The sequence below is a fragment of the Dermacentor silvarum genome, chromosome 5 (assembly GCF_013339745.2).
Source record: "Dermacentor silvarum isolate Dsil-2018 chromosome 5, BIME_Dsil_1.4, whole genome shotgun sequence".
In the NCBI taxonomy this organism is placed as follows: Eukaryota; Metazoa; Arthropoda; class Arachnida; order Ixodida; family Ixodidae; genus Dermacentor; species Dermacentor silvarum.
The window spans coordinates 97,947,107-97,964,976 of record NC_051158.1 but is presented as its reverse complement, the minus strand read 5'-3'; the positions used below and the strand labels follow the sequence as shown (position 1 = coordinate 97,964,976).

The window sequence follows — 17,870 nt, the reverse complement described above, 5'->3', positions numbered from 1 at the left end:
AACTTTGAATTAACACAGACCTAGATTCAAGGCTGTGAACGATACCCTTGAACACGAACTCGCACCCTTCTGCTGATCCTCAACATCACTCCTTATACACCTCTCTTGCTCCTCTTCCCCTTCCCTCTGAGCATAGTAGCAGGCTAGAGCAACCCTAAGTAGCAGAAATCAGGCCAACCTGTCTGCATTGCCTCAATAAGTTTTCCCCGTCTTACCCTCTATGTAAGAACTCTTTTAGAGTATATCTGAAACTTGTGGGGGCGCCAGTTTGGCGGGTAAGTTTTTTTCATGCGCTCACCTGAAACACAGACGCCGCCCGCATATCGTAAAGCAGCGGTACCAGTGTGGTGGACGTTACAACCATTGCCACCGGTATCGCGGCCATGGTCCATAGCAGGTGAAAACCATGCGCGTATAAGTGGCCCACGAAGCTCACGACGTTTACGCCGGTCACCACAGACGCCACCAGTGAGACGGCCAGAGCGGACGCCGGAAGGCTGCGGCCACCAAGGAAAGCATCCACTTCGGCGCTGGCATGACCACCGCCTTCGATGTGCGCCACCTAGTTCATCAATGACCGTTTAGTTACGAGCGGTTAGGTACGAGCGTTTTGTTGCTACGTTCTTGGCGCTTGTATAAGGCATGATAAAGCATGAGTAATGTGAGTATGCCTAACCTTTTCTAGCGGGATTTCGCGTCGCACAAACCGTAAACTGCCAAATGCTGATATGAAAAGGCCCGTGAGAGGTTTTTAAAGTGCAACACAGAAATACGCGGCGCTTAGATAATGTGCTGATGATCGTGTCGGCAAAGTGTTGAACCGATGCACGGTGTGATAACACATGAAGTTCAAAAATTCCGCTCGCACTTCCTCTGGAGGGATTCGTGCTTCGTGCTGGATAGTCAAAGGGCGCACGCGCAAACGCGCCTACGTCAGGCGAACTGCCTGCAGTGTCACCGATTATGGTACGCGACTTCAGTAATGCAATCATACAGCGTGGGATGGAATTGCGCTGGCAGCCGGAAGTACAAAAAAATATCACCCCCCCCCCCCCCCTAAGCACTCCGTACAGATGGTTAACCAGCGAAGCTGAAACGTGGGGCCCCGGTGTTTATCACTCGGTTAATCCTGACGGTTCATTAAAGTATTTCTCAATTATTGATTACGCTTTTGTGTTTCTTAATCAGTTCGTACACACGTTCGGCTGCGACGGATAGAACGACGCCACTGACGCCCGCAGTCCGCCGTTGTCACTTGCGTTCGATGTCTCGAGCTTGCTCAGTGGCGTGGTTCGCCCGCCACCCGCCCGCCATTGCCCACCATTGCATTGCATTCGCCCGCCATTGCCGCTTGCGATTCTTCGAAATTAAATTGTTTCAAAATTAATTGATTGATTGATTGAAAACTTTAAGAGGCGGGCACCCCAGGTAGGTGTATTAATAATCTACACGTAGGTAGGTAGGGGGGGGGGGGGTTGGACGAAGCAGTCCCCGCGCGTTGAGGACGGTGAGTCTTCACGGCCTCAACGGCCAGGCGGATTGCTCGACTCTGGTCGTCATTAGCCTCGCTCGGGAGCAAGGCCTCCCAGGCTTCTCTACTGTCAATGTTTTCCTTGGCCCCTGGAGAGCCAGCACACTTCCATATTACATGGTCTAACGCACCTTTCTCCTTACAAATTTTGCAGAGAGCGTCGTTATATAGTCCCTCGTCTGAGTTATGTAGATCCAATATGGTGATGTATAATTGTTTCCCTGGAGGCGCCGCCAAATGCGAGGCTCCTCTAGAGAAAGAGACCGATGCGGAGGCGGAAAGATTCTTCTTTCGGCTTTGTAATGATCTACAATTTCCCTGTACGTGATGATATCTTTGATCCCTGGAACTGGCTGCTCTAGAGTGGCCCGGCGGTAGAGTGCTCGGGCGAAGCTTGTGAGCGGCTTTGTTACCTGGGACTTCTTCATGGGCCGGAACCCAAATAAAATGTATGTCCCTACTAGGAGGGTTTAATGTGACAGGGGTGCCCCGACTGGCAAAAAGGACATTCCGTTGGACGAGCGTAAACGCTTCCGAATTGCCCCCATACCTAAATATGTGCATCCTATCTACAACAAAGAGAGAAGATCTCACAGGGCTAATGGCTCTAGTAAATTAACTTAAAAACACACTGGCGCATAAAGTAGCGTACGTGGACGCCGCTTGCGGCAGAGACGGGGCTGCAGTATCGACGGTGGTAGATGGCGACGGGTGCGTTAAGATAGCGTGCTCCACGTGCACGAGGGACGCCTGTACAGCCGATGAGGTTGCAGTAGCACTCGCTTGTGCGGGTACGAAAGCGGGAGTCATATTATGCTGCAGCAAATTAGCTATCCAAAATTTTTGCAGAGGGAGAATCTGGGAAGAGGCCCTCTAAGTTCTACTCAAAATTAAATCTGTTCGTTACGTAAGACAGTGAATGGCTCCTACCCCCAGTAAACGCGGCCTCCCCATTACGACGACAGAAGAGAAGCGAAATTCTACGCTAGAGTGATGAGCGGCAACGCAGACAGCTGCGGAAGAAGACGACAAACGCGGGAGCAGTGGCACGAGCTCGTGCCGAGCACGAACACGAGCGCAACCCGAGGGGCGCCAACGAGCCAGCAGCGGAAGAAGACGAAGGCGCTCGGGCCAATGCTGATGGTGATAGTTTTCGGTGGACAGGCGACTAACAGACGCTTTTTCGTTTCACCTAGCCACATAAAGCTTCGCTTTATAAAGGAGGCGGGGCTTGTGACGTAAACGTGGCGGGATCTTTCAGATGCGGTATGGGAGAATAAATGTCTGCGAACGCTATAGTCGAGGCAAAGACAGTCTATCCCACTGAACACAAGGTATTTTATAGGCGTCGTTCACCATCCAAAATGAGGTACAATGACTCCAAGACATCCACAAAACATATATTTGTTTAATTCTAGAATACATGTTGCCAGTCACGGGCAGAATATGCCTTTTGAAGATGGGTTTTAGATCTACATATCCCTAAGAAATCTGCTAAACGTCGTCTACATACGGCTAGAAAATGCTTTGCAGTAAACATATTGAACATGTGTCTGGATATCCTTAGTTAGATACATGTATATAATAACACATTTCGATGCCTTCCTCGCCTGTTTACGGTTGTTTGGTATTGAGCGCAAAAATTGACATACAGACTGGAGTTAAAACACGTGCATGCCCTTCTATTCTTCTCGTCTGACCTTTTTTGTCCTGAAATGTGTACATCTCCGTTAAACGCACATAGAGCTTTGCCCTGACTTTCCAGTCGTACTGTTTGTATGTATATCAGGAGAAAGAAATTACGCAAGCCGCAGCCCAAGTTGAGCGTGACGCCACGCGAAGCCTAGTTGTTTGGTTAGAAGAAGGGTTCTTAAGGATCGTGGTAATTTTCCGGTACGATACGACTATTGCAGTTGTAATGTGTTTGCGAACTGGTGGTATGTGCAGCAAGGATGACGTGCAGTGCTTGTTAAAGATCAAACGTTGCAAATTCATTGAACTGTTTCAGATAATTATGTACAATCGGTTACAATATGGTATATATGTACATTACTTTAACATCAACTTATTCGATGTCCGTTGGGTAAATAATGTAATTGATTTCATTTCTCTGCAGCGTTCGGCGATTCATTTTCGTTCCAATAGGCAGCGCAGGCCTCAAGCGTGTGAGCCGCATAATGGCGACGAGCGGTGACGGCGCGATTGCGCTTACATGCCTCGAGCTTGGTTAGGGTGAGAAGCTTCTTGGGGCGAGGAATGTTGGTGAAAAATGACCCTGTAGAGCGACATGGAGACTCTGCGCAGCTCCGGGGGCGCACATGAAGCGGGAAGTAGCGAGGCGGTCGCTTATAGGCTCCGTACAGTGAACAGGCGGCGCTGCTGCGCAGCAGCGGTGGCGCGATGCTCAGCGTCGCATGTGGCGGGCGGCGCGAAACTGGGAAGGGGGGAAGACCGCGAGATTTCGGAACTACGTATACACGCCTCCGAAAGCCGCACGTATATCCGCGATCCGCCTTCTTTCTTTTTTTTTTTTGTGCGTGTGTGTACGTGAAAGTACAAGCGTGGCCCTCTGTGATGGCAAAAATAGTTTTTGCGGGGTTCAGGCCTATTAAAGGAATAGACGATTACTTTCACGGTGCAGCGTTAACCAGCGGAGACAAGCTCTACGCTGCTTCGCATGTTGCTTGTGTGAAAGAAGTGGACGGCGTGGACGTTCACGCGAACTGCCGTTCGCAACAGGGAAAGTAAGTAAACGACGTCATCCTTCACGTGAGTAAAGCTTACTGTTATACTAAAATTGAAGTCACTAAACTGGCACCCTGAAAACGTTGTAGTTGACCCGAGTTTTAATCGACGCCTCGATCACTGTTGGCAATACATGCTTCATTTCGCTCCGGCGCGTTGTACGCCGCGGCCTATCATTTAATGCCCCTGTGACACTGTTACTTTAGATTGTCATACAGCTCGATCTGGACCGCGTGCAGCTACACGCTCACTCGTAGGCTGTCGTCAGCACAGTCATGTCGAGTGAGCTAAACGATTCGGATTGTTGGATCGTGTGGCAGTGACCGTGCTGTCCTCGTTGACTCGTTTGTGACCCAGTCGGAGCCACCTGCTGCGCTGATAAACGAGATTTATTAACTAGGCGATCTTAATTTACATGACGCGAATGTTCGTTTTTCATCATGTACAATGATCGAGGCTCATTAGGCCCCTCTCACAAGATACGATTTCGCTTACGAATTCCTTTCCTTGCATACGCGCTTTGCTTTTACAATGATACATCGCAAGTGTTTATCACAAGAAAAATCGCACCATGTGAAACCGCGCCTCTCAAGCGCCAGCGGCCGAAACGAGGATCGTTGAATTAGTGCTCGCCAGCACAAAATAGGCTTCCTTGGCATAAAATATTGCTCATCGCACATGCCAGTGCTATGCTGATCATACCGAATGCTAAGACAACGGCAAGCAGTCGCCAAATCAGCAAAGTCGTGACAAATTTCTTTTAAATGTTCAGCATCTGGCCATGGCCGCTGGCATCGCACAACGAGCTGTGAAACGCGCATGTGTAGCACGCTTTACAGAACAAAACCTTCTCACAAATATCAAAGAAGCTGACTTACTTTACTCTCCTCACAGCTGCGATTCATTTCTTTCGCCGTTCGACCTCATAAGATTTGCCAGGAAACCTGTACAACTTTATCCCGGGCTGGCCTTCGTGGTTGTGACAGCCCTTTACGCAGCAGTATCGCCGGTTCCACTTGCCTTTTTTTTTTTTTTTTTTTTTCACCTCCGACGCTTGCCGATGAAGCGCATGCCATTGCACCGTCGCAAGACGTATAAAAAAAAAGGAGGCTGGTGAACAAAGCAAAACGGCTTCAACCGTGGCCGAGACGAAATGAAGCGCGCGGGAACGAATACTCATCGAGCCGGCCGAGCTGCGGCGCCCACTTCCCAACACTGTTGCGTCGCTGCGCCAGATGGCGCCAGAGCAGCCGCAAACTCGACTGTACGGAGCCTATAAAGAGCGCTAACGTCTCCCACACGCGCCTATAGGGCGTCTAGCGTCAAGCACACATAGATTGGTATACGCCTATGAATAACTTCAACGTTAGCAATCGGCACTTGTCGAGGAACCCCGGTGCGCTTTTGCGGGGAGCCAAGGGAAGATGCGTCGAGATGCACAGTGTTTCCCTGCATTTCTTGGGTACTATCTGGACGTTTGATAAGCTGCATCGCGAAAACGACCAGACGGAAGCCGATAGCGGAAGCGTGATGCGATGATTCCACACTTGTTTCACTGTTACGTCGGGTCCCATTTAGTCATGTGGTAACTGTAGCTACGTTCCAAAAATGGTCAGGCATATGGCAGGAAAAACCGGGCTACGTTCGACGTGAACACTTCAATGAAAAGCATGAACCAAATGTAAAGAATAGCGCTAAACTAAAGTGACAAAGCGTACTTGCGCATCCGTACATGGCCCAATACACTTAACGTTCATATAAAGAACGGAAAACGTGAGCCTGCGCAAAGGGCGCTAGATTCAGACAGATCAACAAGTGAGCCCAGTTATAGCTTATTTTCCCGCGAAAGAACGCGCAGTTAGGGTTACGAACTGGTAAGATTTCCCCGTAAACAGCGGCTGCCAGCTGCAGGTTCCACGACGACACTGGCACACGGTTTGCTGGTTTTTCGCTTCTTCCCTAAATCAGCACATTGTGAGCTGCATCAAAAAAAAAGTTCTGTTGGCTGAGCGATGAGGTCGAAGACAACGGTATTGTCGCAAGTTGATACATTCCTATTTGCTTAAGCCTTTCACCGCCGTTTATTCGCAGATCCGAGACCGAACCGTCCTTTTTATCGTTTTTTTAAATAAATACATATACGTTCAAAAGCGACCGCTAGCATTGGTGGAATAAATAAGTACGTGTGCTCTAGTGGGAGCGCAGCAGCGTGCATTTCATCAATAAATGTAGCTTTTCCTTGGTTATTCGTACACTACTGGTACTCCTTGCCAATAAATTATTTGCAGCAGCAACAGCAATAGCATGATTTTAAAAGCATACCGCATTCTGTACAATGCGTTACAAAAATATCGGCAGAGCCAACTGCACCTGACATCTACGTAATGATTAGCAATACGTACATGGGATACGTAGATGTTCTTTGTTGCTGTTGTAATACCCACTGACCGAAGTTGGCGTCCAAAAGGTTCATTGAAAAGCGGCTCATACACAGCGTCTCCAGGCTAGCATACCCCGCGGCCTCAGTGGCACATAACCAAGTTGACGGCAAAGTGGTTTATTGTAGATCCCAACAGACCGAATGGTACGTAACCAGTGGCTCCAGGGTACATTTTTAGACTGCACTACCTTCGGAATCAGCCCACGAAAACGGCCAGATACATGCCAGATACCCATTACAGAAAACCGGGTTTAAATCACTCGGAATGCTTCGCAATAATAATGTGTCTTACGCAAGTATATATACTTTCGCGTGGAGTAGAGGCCTGCCGACGTCGGGCGCATTGTAACTGCGAAGCATTCGTGACGAATTCAAGCCAGTTTTCAGAGCGCAGCTCTTAGGTGGCCGTTCCGGCGGCGACCGTCGGTGTAACCGAGCGTATGAACACAACAGCGAAGAATGAAAGAGCGACGCAGAGCGCAGCGGGGAATGAAAGGCGGCGACAGCGAAGAGAGCGCGAGGAGGAGGTTATGGTGAAAGTGTGAGAAGAAAAGCGTAGTATCGCGCAAGACGTCTTCTGCGACAATCGCTACGAGATGGCGCCAGAGTACCGCGCGTCGTCTGTTGACTTCTTTATCTTTGTTCGGTCACTGCTTTTCACCGGCTAACAAATGTTAAACGTTGTCCTTCGACGCACGACGCGCCTTCATGTATCAGAAGTTCCTCGATTGTTATCGATAGTTGCTTCCGTTGGTTGTTCTCACAAAATCTTTTTGTAATCTTATTGTATGCGCGACGCGAATTGTGTAGTACTTTCTGGAAGCCACGTGGGCACCAGCGATTAGGCTGGAACCTTCGCCGAGTCATGCATAAAAGCCGAGATCAGATTTCCGGCGATCGCCGACTCTGCTCGCCGCTATCGTTGTGCTTGAGTGTTGCTTGTTTTGCTATGCACAAGTTCGCAAAATAAGGAGTTCAATTTGTAACTCACAGCTTCGACACAGTGTCCTTCTTCACTGTCGCTACCACGTGACGTTATAATATTAATTCAAAATAGTCTCAGCCTGTTCTTTCTGAACAATGAGCGACGCAGCTGCGGGAAATGCTTCGTCTGCCGCTGCTGCTAAAGGAGCTGTGTGAGCAGAGGCTCAGCGCCGCCGCCGCCAGCACCCTGTCGTTGATAATCACACTCTTTGCCAAAATATACCGCGGTTTCAAAACACCTAAGCATCTTCTTTTTTCTTTTGTTGGAGTTTTTTGGCGCAAGGGCCAGATGTGGCCAAAGAGCGCCAAGGCGATGATAATGACTTGTCAGTGGTACATGAATGGTGAATTAGAAGGTGTGGATAAAACAGATGCGGCATGGCTGTAAAGAGGCCTAAAATAGTCGCTGTAAAATGCGTAAAATCTATAGGTACTAAGAATATGGCAATGACTAATGAAGTGTGCTATGGATACGAGGGATGGATTGTGAAAGATTGATGATATACTAAAATATGTCGGAGGCTAAAAGTTTCAAAAACACTAATGCCTTAACAGAGCCCTTGAGATGTAAGGGCCTGGAGGCATGTGCTATACTGAGCTATTATTACAGTGGCATCCTCTTGAGAGAGGATGCGCTACGTATTTCTTGGGCTGATAACATGCAAGACAACATCATTAAAAAAAGCGAGGACTGCTTTGGTAATGAAAAGCGGTTCTTTGCCAAGAAACATAGCAGGATGAAGAGGGATAGAACAGCGGTATGCCAGAGGAAAATGTTTCTTCCTCTCTCTCTCGGCTTCCCTACACTCCAGGAGGACGTGAAGAACGGTGAGCCTCTCGCCACATCTACCACAGGTTGGAGGATCATTACCATTCAATAGAAAATTGTGGGTACCATATGTGTGTCCTATTCTGAGGCGACAGAATAGGACATCAGTTCGCCGTGTTTTTGATGCAGAGGGCCAGAAACCTAACTGTGGCTTAATCAAGTGAAGCTTATTATTTGTTTGCGCATCCCACAAGCATTGCCAATGGCTTCGCAGTTTCTTCCGCAAGAAAGGTTTCAAATCTGTTACAGGGACAGCAGCGGTAGGATTAATAGCGTGCGATGTTATTGATGTGGCCATTTGGTCAGCCAGAACATTACCCTCGATGTCTCTATGCCCAGGCACCCAGCATATTATGATTTGTTGTTTAGACGCATAAACAGAGCAGATCAGTGAGTAGAGGTTGATAATTACAGGGTGTTTATGTTTTTGCGGCATCATTAACGCTTTAACAACGCTTAAAGAGTCGGTAAATATTACAGCCTTTTGGAGTTTCAATCTATCAATGTGTTTCACCGCCGATAGTACTGCATAGGCCTCTGCCGTAAAGATGCTTGTGTGGGGATAAAGTACATCGGATTCCGAGAAGGACGGACCGACTGCCGCATAGGAAACGCCAGCCTGTGACTTTGATGCGTCTGTGTAAAATTCAGGGCAAGAGTATTTTGACTTTAGTTCTAAAAAGTGCATTTGAATGTGTGCATCTGGCGCGTGTTTTGTGACTTCAATAAACGATGTGTCACATTCAACCAGCTGCCACTGCCACGGCGGTAGCAGCTTCGCTGGAGGCATTAGGCAATGTTCAAGTAGTGCAGCACCCATTTCTTCACTGAGCTTTCTCACGCGTAGCGAGAAGGGCTGCTTCGCTGTTGGTCGATTATTAAATAGTGTGGCACATGTGGTATCGTTTATGGTAAAATAGGTAGGATGTGTACGGTTTGAATTTATTTTAAGGAAATATGTAAAGCTGGCATAAGTCCTCTGAAGGTGGAGCGACCAGACGTTTGCTTCCACATAAAGGCTTTGTACGGGGCTTGTCCTGAAGGCCCCAGTCGCGAGGCGGATTCCTAAATGGTGAACAGGATCCAACATTTTTAAAGCGCTGGGTGCAGCAGACTGATAAACTATCGCCCCGTAGTCAAGTCGTGAGCCGACAAGGCACCTGTACAAGTTCAAAATGCATTTCCTGTCACTGCCCCATGTTGTATGCGACAGCAGCTTCAATAAGTTCATTGTTTTCAGGCACTTAGCCTTCAAATATTTGATGTGCGGAACGAATGTGAGTTTTGAGTCCAATATGATGCCGAGAAACTTGTGCTCTTTGCTTACAGGTAGTGTGGTACCAGACAGCTCAATAGCAGGGTCTGGTACTATTCCTCTCTTATTAGTGAAAAGGACGCATGTGCTTTTCTGTGGGCTCAACCTAAAACCGTTTTCATCAGCCCATTTAGCCACTTTATTTAAGCCATGCTGGACATGTCGTTCGCAGACAGCAAAGTTGCACGATTTAAAACCAATCTGGACATCATCTACATATACAGAGTAGAACATCGTTCGTGGAATAGCCGTGCGTAGAGAGTTCATTTTCACAATAAACAGTGTACAGCTAAGCACACCGCCTTGCGGGACACCAGTTTCCTGGGTGAAAGACCTAGACAACGCCTGGCCCACCCTTACACGAAAGGTACGGTTAGAAAGGTAACTTTGGATTGTACTCAACATGTTGCCGCGGACACCCATAGCGGAAAGGTCTCGGATAATACCGAAGCGCCATGTGGTGTCATACGCTTTCTCTAAATCAAGAAATACTGAGAGAAAAAACTGTTTGTGTATAAAGGCATCCCTTATGATTGCCTCGATGCGGACAAGGTGGTCTGTAGTCGACCTACCTTCTCGGAAGCCACATTGGTAAGGATCTAGTATTCCGTTGCTTTCTAGGACACAGATTAGGCGCCGGTTAATCATCTTTTCGAAGAGCTTGCACAGACAGCTTGTCAAAGCAATGGGTCTGTAGCTACTAGGTAAGGACGGGTCCTTGCCCTGTTTAAGTATGGGGATTACTATAGCTTCTTTCCAAGAGGATGGAATGTACCCAGCAGCCCACATGACATTAAAAAGAGAGAGGAGTGTCTTTTGTGTTTCAGGGTGTAGGTGCTTGATCATTTCATACATGATACGGTCAGCACCTGGTGCCGAACCGTTGCAACAAGCAAGAGAAGCTGTAAGTTCAGCTAAACTGAACGGGCAGTTGTAATGTTCATTTCGGGCACATTTCCGATCGAGGGGCTGTCGCTCTGCGCGCTCTTTGAACCTAAGGAATGTTTGTGTGTAGTGAGATGCACTGGAGACATATTCAAAGTATTCGCCCAGACAATCTGCCTGATCCTCCAGGCAATCTCCTTGGATATTCACTAAGGGCGGCGGGTTCGTCTCACGGCCCTTTAATTTATTAACCCTATTCCATACTTTTGCCTCATCTGTGTAAGAGTTTATACCAGAAATGTACCTCTCCCAACTCTCTCTCTTTGCACGTCGACGTGTCCTTCTGCCTTGCGATTTAACCTGTTTAAAATTAATAAGGTTTTCGGCAGTAGGAGAATCGCGAAGCAATCCCCATGCTTTGTTTTGATTTTTCCGCGCTTTACGACATTCTTCGTTCCACCAAGGAATGCGGCGCTTCTTAGTCAGTCCGTTAGTTTGTGTAATACATTTCGTAGCAGCATCAATAATAAAACCTGTTAGATATGTTACGGCGTCGTCTACGTTAAGAGCAACAATGTCATCACGGCTTAGGTGTGTCAGCTCTCGGAACAGTTCCCAGTTGGCCGAGTCTACGCTCCATCGAGGTGATCGTGGCAAGCATCCATCTCGTTTCGTTGAGTTCAACATAATTGGGAAGTGGTCGCTTCCATAGGGGTTCTTGAGGACGGACCACTCCAGGTATGGCATTAGTGTGCTCGACACTATGCTTAAGTCTATGGACGAGTATGTGTTGTGTGTAATGCTGTAGTATGTAGGTTCTTTCTTGTTTAATAAAGATTCACCTGAGGAAAACAGAAAATTTTCTATAAGGCGCCCTCGCGCATCGCAACGAGAGTCGCCCCACAGGGGGCTATGAGCATTAAGATCACCTACGACTATGTATGGCGGGGGAAGTTCATCGATGAAGCTCTGAAATTCTGTTCTGGAAAGCTGATAGGAAGGGGGAATGTAGATGGAGCTAATTGTAACTAGTTTACCAAACAACACTGCTCGGACAGCAACTGCCTCAAGGGACGTTCGGAGGTTTAAGTGCTGACATGCAACGCCTTGATCGACCATTACGGCCACACCCCCTGACGAGGCGAGAGCGTCGTCGCGGTCTTTGCGGAAAGTGACATATTGCCTTAAGAAGTTCGTCTGTGTTAATTTTAGGTGTGTTTCTTGTACACACATCACCTTTGGACTGAATTTGCGGAGGAGTTCTTTAACATCGTCAAGATTACGTAGAAGTCCTCTCACGTTCCATTGTAATACTTGTGTATCCATAATGGAAAAGAAGTTAGTGATGTGTGTACAGAATAATGGAAGTTAGTTCACGAGACCTTTCCAGGCCCCGTGATGCGTGGTTTTCCTTTCTTCCCGGTGCGCTCCAGGGAGCTGCACCGTTCTTTGGGCGTCTGAGACGCCGGTGGTCTGCTTGTGTCCATCACCTCGTCTGAGGCGATGGATAGTGCCCGCTCAGCGGGGACGTTCGCGGGGGTTTCAGGCCGAACTGCACGGGCAGTGGCCCTGGGTCCAGCAGGCCCGCGGGTCTGCTGGCCCTCGTTGGCAGGGGGCTGAACAGCGCTGGCTGCTCCAGCCGGGGGGGCTGATGGCATGACCGCCGTCACACTCCGTGTGACTCGGGCGGCCGCCGAAAGATGTGGCGCTGCCCCCCGGCGCACCGCATCAGAGTAGGACGGATTAGACTGATTAAAGGCAGAAAAACGCCTGCGCGCTTCTGGGAAGGAGATGTTTAGTTTCACTTTGAGTTCTATTATGTCTTTTTCTTTCTTCCATGTCGGACATGTTCGTGAGTAGGCGGGGTGGTCTCCGTCACAGTTGGCACAGTGGTTTGTGGAAGTGCACACTTCTGAGGAATGGTCTTTGGATGCACATTTTGCACAGGTAGATCGCCCTCGGCAACTTTGCGACCCATGCCCAAAACGCTGACACTTGAAGCATCGGCGCGGATTTGGGATGTACGGTCGTACACGCAGTTTACAGTATCCGGTTTCAATTGACTCAGGGAGGTTGCTTGTACCAAAGGTAATGATAACATGTTTGGTTGGGATTTCCTTATTGTCACGCCTTATCTTGATTCTTTGGACTTTAACCACGTTTTGTTCTTGCCATCCTTCCAACAACTCACTTTCACTAAGTTCAAGCAGGTCGTCATCAGAGATGACGCCGCGCACAGTGTTCATTGACCTGTGTGGGCCCACGGAGACAGGAATGTCCCCAAACGCCACGAGTTTTGACAGCTTGTTGTACTGGAGATTGTCACGGACTTCTAGAAGAAGGTCTCCACTTCCCATCTTGGTTACTTTGTAACCTGAGCCGATTGCTTCTGTAAGAGATTTTGCGACCACAAATGGGGATATCGTACGGACAGTCTTTGTTTCATTTTGGCTGTGTATCACATGGTACTTGGGAAATGTTTCTATTGGTTTCATGCGGAAGTTGAACGTTTCATCGGTGCGCCCCCTTTTCAGGGAGCGATCAGGTAGTGCGGGAAAAGCATTTGCCATGTAAAATGGAAAATTCGGCGGCGATGGTAGCCACCCACCACCGAGCCCAACAAGGGGACGCTACAAAGTTAGAATACTTGCAGACGCCAGCCATGCATCGCCGCTATAACCTAATATAAAATACCCAAGGTTGGATAAGTACACCAGGTTAACCCTTGCCGCCCAGAAATTCGGAAGTGAGAAGAAGTGACAAGAAGACAGGACAGTTGGGAAAGTGAGAGAGAAAGACAAAAGATTGAAGAGGGGGACAGGAAAAGGCGACTGCCGATTTCCTCCAGGTGGGTCAGTCTGGAGGTGCCGTCTATGTGAAGCAGAGGCCAAAGAGGTGTGTTGCCTCCGCCGGGGGGCCTTAAAGGTCCAAACACCCAGCATCGGCTCAACCCCCAGGATCCCCCTTTCCCCAGACACGGCTAAGCCGCGCACGGCTACACGCGGGAGGGTCCAACCCTCGTGTGCTCGGGTCCGTGGTGTCGCAACACACCAAACGCCTGCTTACGCAGACGCCCCTGCGGGAAAACACCTAAGCAGCTGCGCTCAAAATTCGCATTAGGGAATATCGTAATCGTCGGTGAAATCCTCTGTTTGTAATGTCGCCCATTGACCACTTTCGCAGATTTCGCATTTACACGCAATTTTCCTATAACTTCTAAATACCAAAATGACACATGCTTGTAATTTAGCTTTTTTAGCTGATGCCGTCCGGTTGAGCTTCACGCGGGAACCACTGCTCCTTACCTGGCGCCACAACTCTGTGTGAAAGCGCCAAAAGCCCAGAACGAGCATTTATAGGGGGCAAAATAAACATTTTATCATTTCACAAGCCGTCTTGTCTGCTTTATGAAAGTGTACGTTGACAGAGGATAGATTCGAAGGAGGCTTGCAAAGATCGCTCGTAGTCATGTTTATGTTGCAAAAAAAGTCGCAGTTTCACCTGAAAGGCTAAGCCCCGATTGCGATAGCAAATTAGTAGACAGCTATACGAAGTAAGAACAGTAGTTTTATCGGCCGTATAAATTTGTAAACATTTACATATTAACTAATTTAACAAGCATGGTGTCGTGCGTTCTATCAAACATTAACACATCTCACTTTGGAAACTCTCTGTCAGAACGCTGGAGTGAGGAAGCTCGGCGGCATAATGCGAGCGAATTGACCTTTGTGCTTCATCTCGCTTCAACGCGAACTAAACGGATAAAACGCAGCGCACGGCGGACTCTGTCCCCGTCGCAGATTGCTGTTAAGATAGGCCCGGGCAGCCGCACCGCACGCAGCAGCTCCTGGAGTAGAACGCCCCCATGCAGCACGTTTTGTCGCACCTTTCGGAATCCTGCGTTTTGCAGTGCTTAATTTGCGCCAAGCGTTTCTATCAGATACACCGTCGCAAGTTGAAATAATTTAGTGTGTAAGTGCATGCAGCGATTGAGTGTTTTCCTTGAGTAAGCTTCCCTTTTCTAGGGGCCTGCGTATATCTAGAGGTGCATATACCCGCAGCTACCGGGTATGGGCCACTGGGTTACGCAATGAGACCAACCTAAAAAATGCACACATCGCAAGAGCAGGAACCGTTCACTGCAGAACACTTATAGGATTCATAATAGCCCTTTTATGCCAGACCAAGCACGCTTGGCATTGCGTAAATGTCCACTAGAGTCGAGTCTGTTGAAGATTTTACAGCGAAAGCTGTATATGGCTAGGCGAAATGAAAGACCGTTCGCCACATGTTTCGATAACGGTCTCCATTGGCTGCGCCGTCAGTTACGTCGTTCTCTACGTCGCACCAAAGCTCGCGCGCCATTGGAAGCGCCGTTAGTGACGTCGTTCTCTGCGTCGTACCCAAGCACGCGCACCAATTGCCGCTCGAGAAATTCCCACCGAAAGCGGGAGTTGGCCCCGGCGAACGCGTCCCCGCCATTGCCACGTTGACGCTGCTCTGCCCGTAACGCCGCCTCCTCGGCTCGCCGTTGTTGCATGCGTTCGATATCTCGAGTTAGCTCGACGTCGTGGTTAGCGGCATCAGGCAGCCATTGGCGCTTGCGTTCCACTAGAAACACAAACATGTAACCAATAATTGAGAAACGCTTCAATAGTGTCGGGATTAACCCACTGCTAAACCCCGCGGCCGCACGTTTCAGCTGCGCTGGTTAACCATCTGTACGGTGTGCTTGGGCAGTGTTTTTTTTTTTAGACGGCCCAACAAATTTCATCCAGTGATTGTATGCTGCAAAGATATTTCTTGCGCTCCGACTGTGCGAAGGACACCCTCACATACAATAGAGAACCTTCAATTGAAGCCAGATACAGTTCTAGATCAGTGGTTATCATATTCGTAACAACGCTTGCCTTGGCGCCAATATGTACATACACGCCAATTTACGACGTGCTAGTGCTTGAGCAACAATTTTCAGCGTGGAACCTACCTGGAGGCTGCGCCGAGACACAGAGAAGTACAGGCCGACCACGTATCCGAGAACAGTGAGGATGCCGAACACGGCAAAATCACCCACGTCGAGGCTCTTGGTAGAAGTCATTCGCCACGCCTTGTGCTTCTCAGACACTTTTTCTTGGATGAATTGTACTGCGATCCAAGACAAAAGAACTATATTGCTGCGTGGATTTTGCGGCATCGCTTTCGTTGTGGAAACTCCTCCTCCTAAACATCGGATCTTAATCTTCAAAAAATGTTTTATGCGTCGCTTGCGAGACATATGAAAATACCAATCCTTGAGCTCGACTGCTCGCAGAAGTGACTTGCGCTACAAAGCGAAACGCGCCAATTGTCTCATCATGGAACTTTGAGGAAAAAATTTGAAGCGAATTAATGTGGCGCACAGATTACGATTAAGAAATTGCTTCTGCCCAATTTACAAACGATGAGTTACGTAAAAAAATTCTGTAGCTGACACTAGTTTCCTGGAATTCGTTGGCACAATCTGCGACAAAATGTCTTGTTGTTCCTGTTGCATTCGTATCGGGCTGCGTAAAAACGCGTTTCGCTAAAAAATTCGCCGAACAGTGCATTTCGCCGCAGGTTTCACAGTGGCTATTCGATCATTTTTGCTTGTTTTAAAATTGGTTCCAAGCGGACGCGCTGGGTGGAATCACCGGCTTCTATTTATGAAATACAATATATACCTAAAAGTAATTACTTAAAAGGGTTATTATTTATGGTTGAAAGTAGATAACTCAACAACCTATTTTTAAGCAAATATGTTTCCTCAAGTAAACTACCTTTACATTTAGCATGGTGCGTCTGGCACACGAACCTTCAATGTTTTAAGAAGGTAAAAAAATCAGGTATACTATTACGCATTCAACGTGACTCGAGCTGTTCTCCGGTCTGGTCAAGTTAAGTCGTGTTGCTTCCAGATAGTCACTCCACAAGCACGTCTTTGCATAATATCGCAGTGAGAGACTGCTAATCTTCTATTGCAGACCTAGTGCACTGAAACTGCATGTTGCTAAAAAATTTGTGATGAGGCTAAAAACTTACTGTAGCAACACGGGATGACATACATCACTGTAATTCAACGAGACAAACACCCGACTGTAATAAAAGAAGACACGTTCCCACGGCTACCATAGCGAAGTATAAACGACATAGATTCTTGTGTACTTGAGAGGTTGCGGCAGGGCGAACACGTGACGGAGCTATCTACTGCATACGTGCAAAATGTCTCCGCAAACATTCATCTCCACCCCCCCCCCCCCCCCCCCATTCATTGCCCTTTTAAAAGCAAATTACTTCCTCTTTTTCCCGTAATCTGCGAAAATTCCGTGTGGCGATTGCCACGTAGCAGTGATAATTCAGATTGTTACGGTTAGGAGATGTGATCTATAAAAGGAGTTTTTCAACCGTTCTTGTGACTTCAAACACTGCGTTAAAGAAATGTTGGTCGCTTCGTTAGACTTTCTTTGGCCGGAAAAAGAGAAACGGAATGCTTACTGCGGATGAGCACTACAGCCTGGAAAAGAACTTCATGCTTTCTACTGTGAACTGGCTGAGAATTTTGCCTGCCATCTATCACCATAATGTGCAATAACATAGCGCGAAATGTCTTCGAGTAGCATGCACAACGTGGCCTAATCTTTCGCCAGATCGAGAGAACACACCGAGCTTTGCTCCCGCTCCACGCGAGGCCAGCATGCCAGCGCCTTCAGGGGCTCTGCTGAGGTGCACTTCGCGGACATGAAGAACGGTTGAAAATCACTTACAGTCCGTAATAAGGCGATGCTCTGTGTTTCCTCTCCTATTACGGCGATGTCCTCTTCAGATTCCCTTGGCTACAGCACAATTCAGACGACAGCGAAGGTACAGAAGGCAACGGAACAACTACTGAGACACCATGCGGAGTCGTTGTCAAGGCCGTTCAGATTTTTATACACGCTTAAATTTTCAGCTGAACCTGCTAGTTTCCCCTAGCACGGTAGAAGAGCAAAAAGCTGCCGCCAATGTCTGCCTCTGCGGGCTCTAGAGAGGTTTTATACAAATATATTATGTCATTGCCGGCAGTGCGTGGCGGTTTCCACGAAGCAGGTGCTGTCAAACAGTTGTTCCGAAACAGCCGGCGTTC

The 17,870-nt window shown here is 48.2% G+C and overlaps 1 non-coding gene across 1 annotated transcript; it reads right to left on the bottom strand.

The window, feature by feature from the left end:
• Positions 1 to 304: 304 nt before the first annotated feature.
• On the bottom strand, positions 305 to 17,664 carry LOC119454258 (uncharacterized). The gene is made up of 3 exons (XR_007467208.1): positions 17,512 to 17,664; positions 15,717 to 15,874; positions 305 to 562 (listed from the first exon to the last, which is right to left on the bottom strand). It is a non-coding gene; the product is annotated as an uncharacterized LOC119454258 (transcript).
• Positions 17,665 to 17,870: the final 206 nt, after the last annotated feature.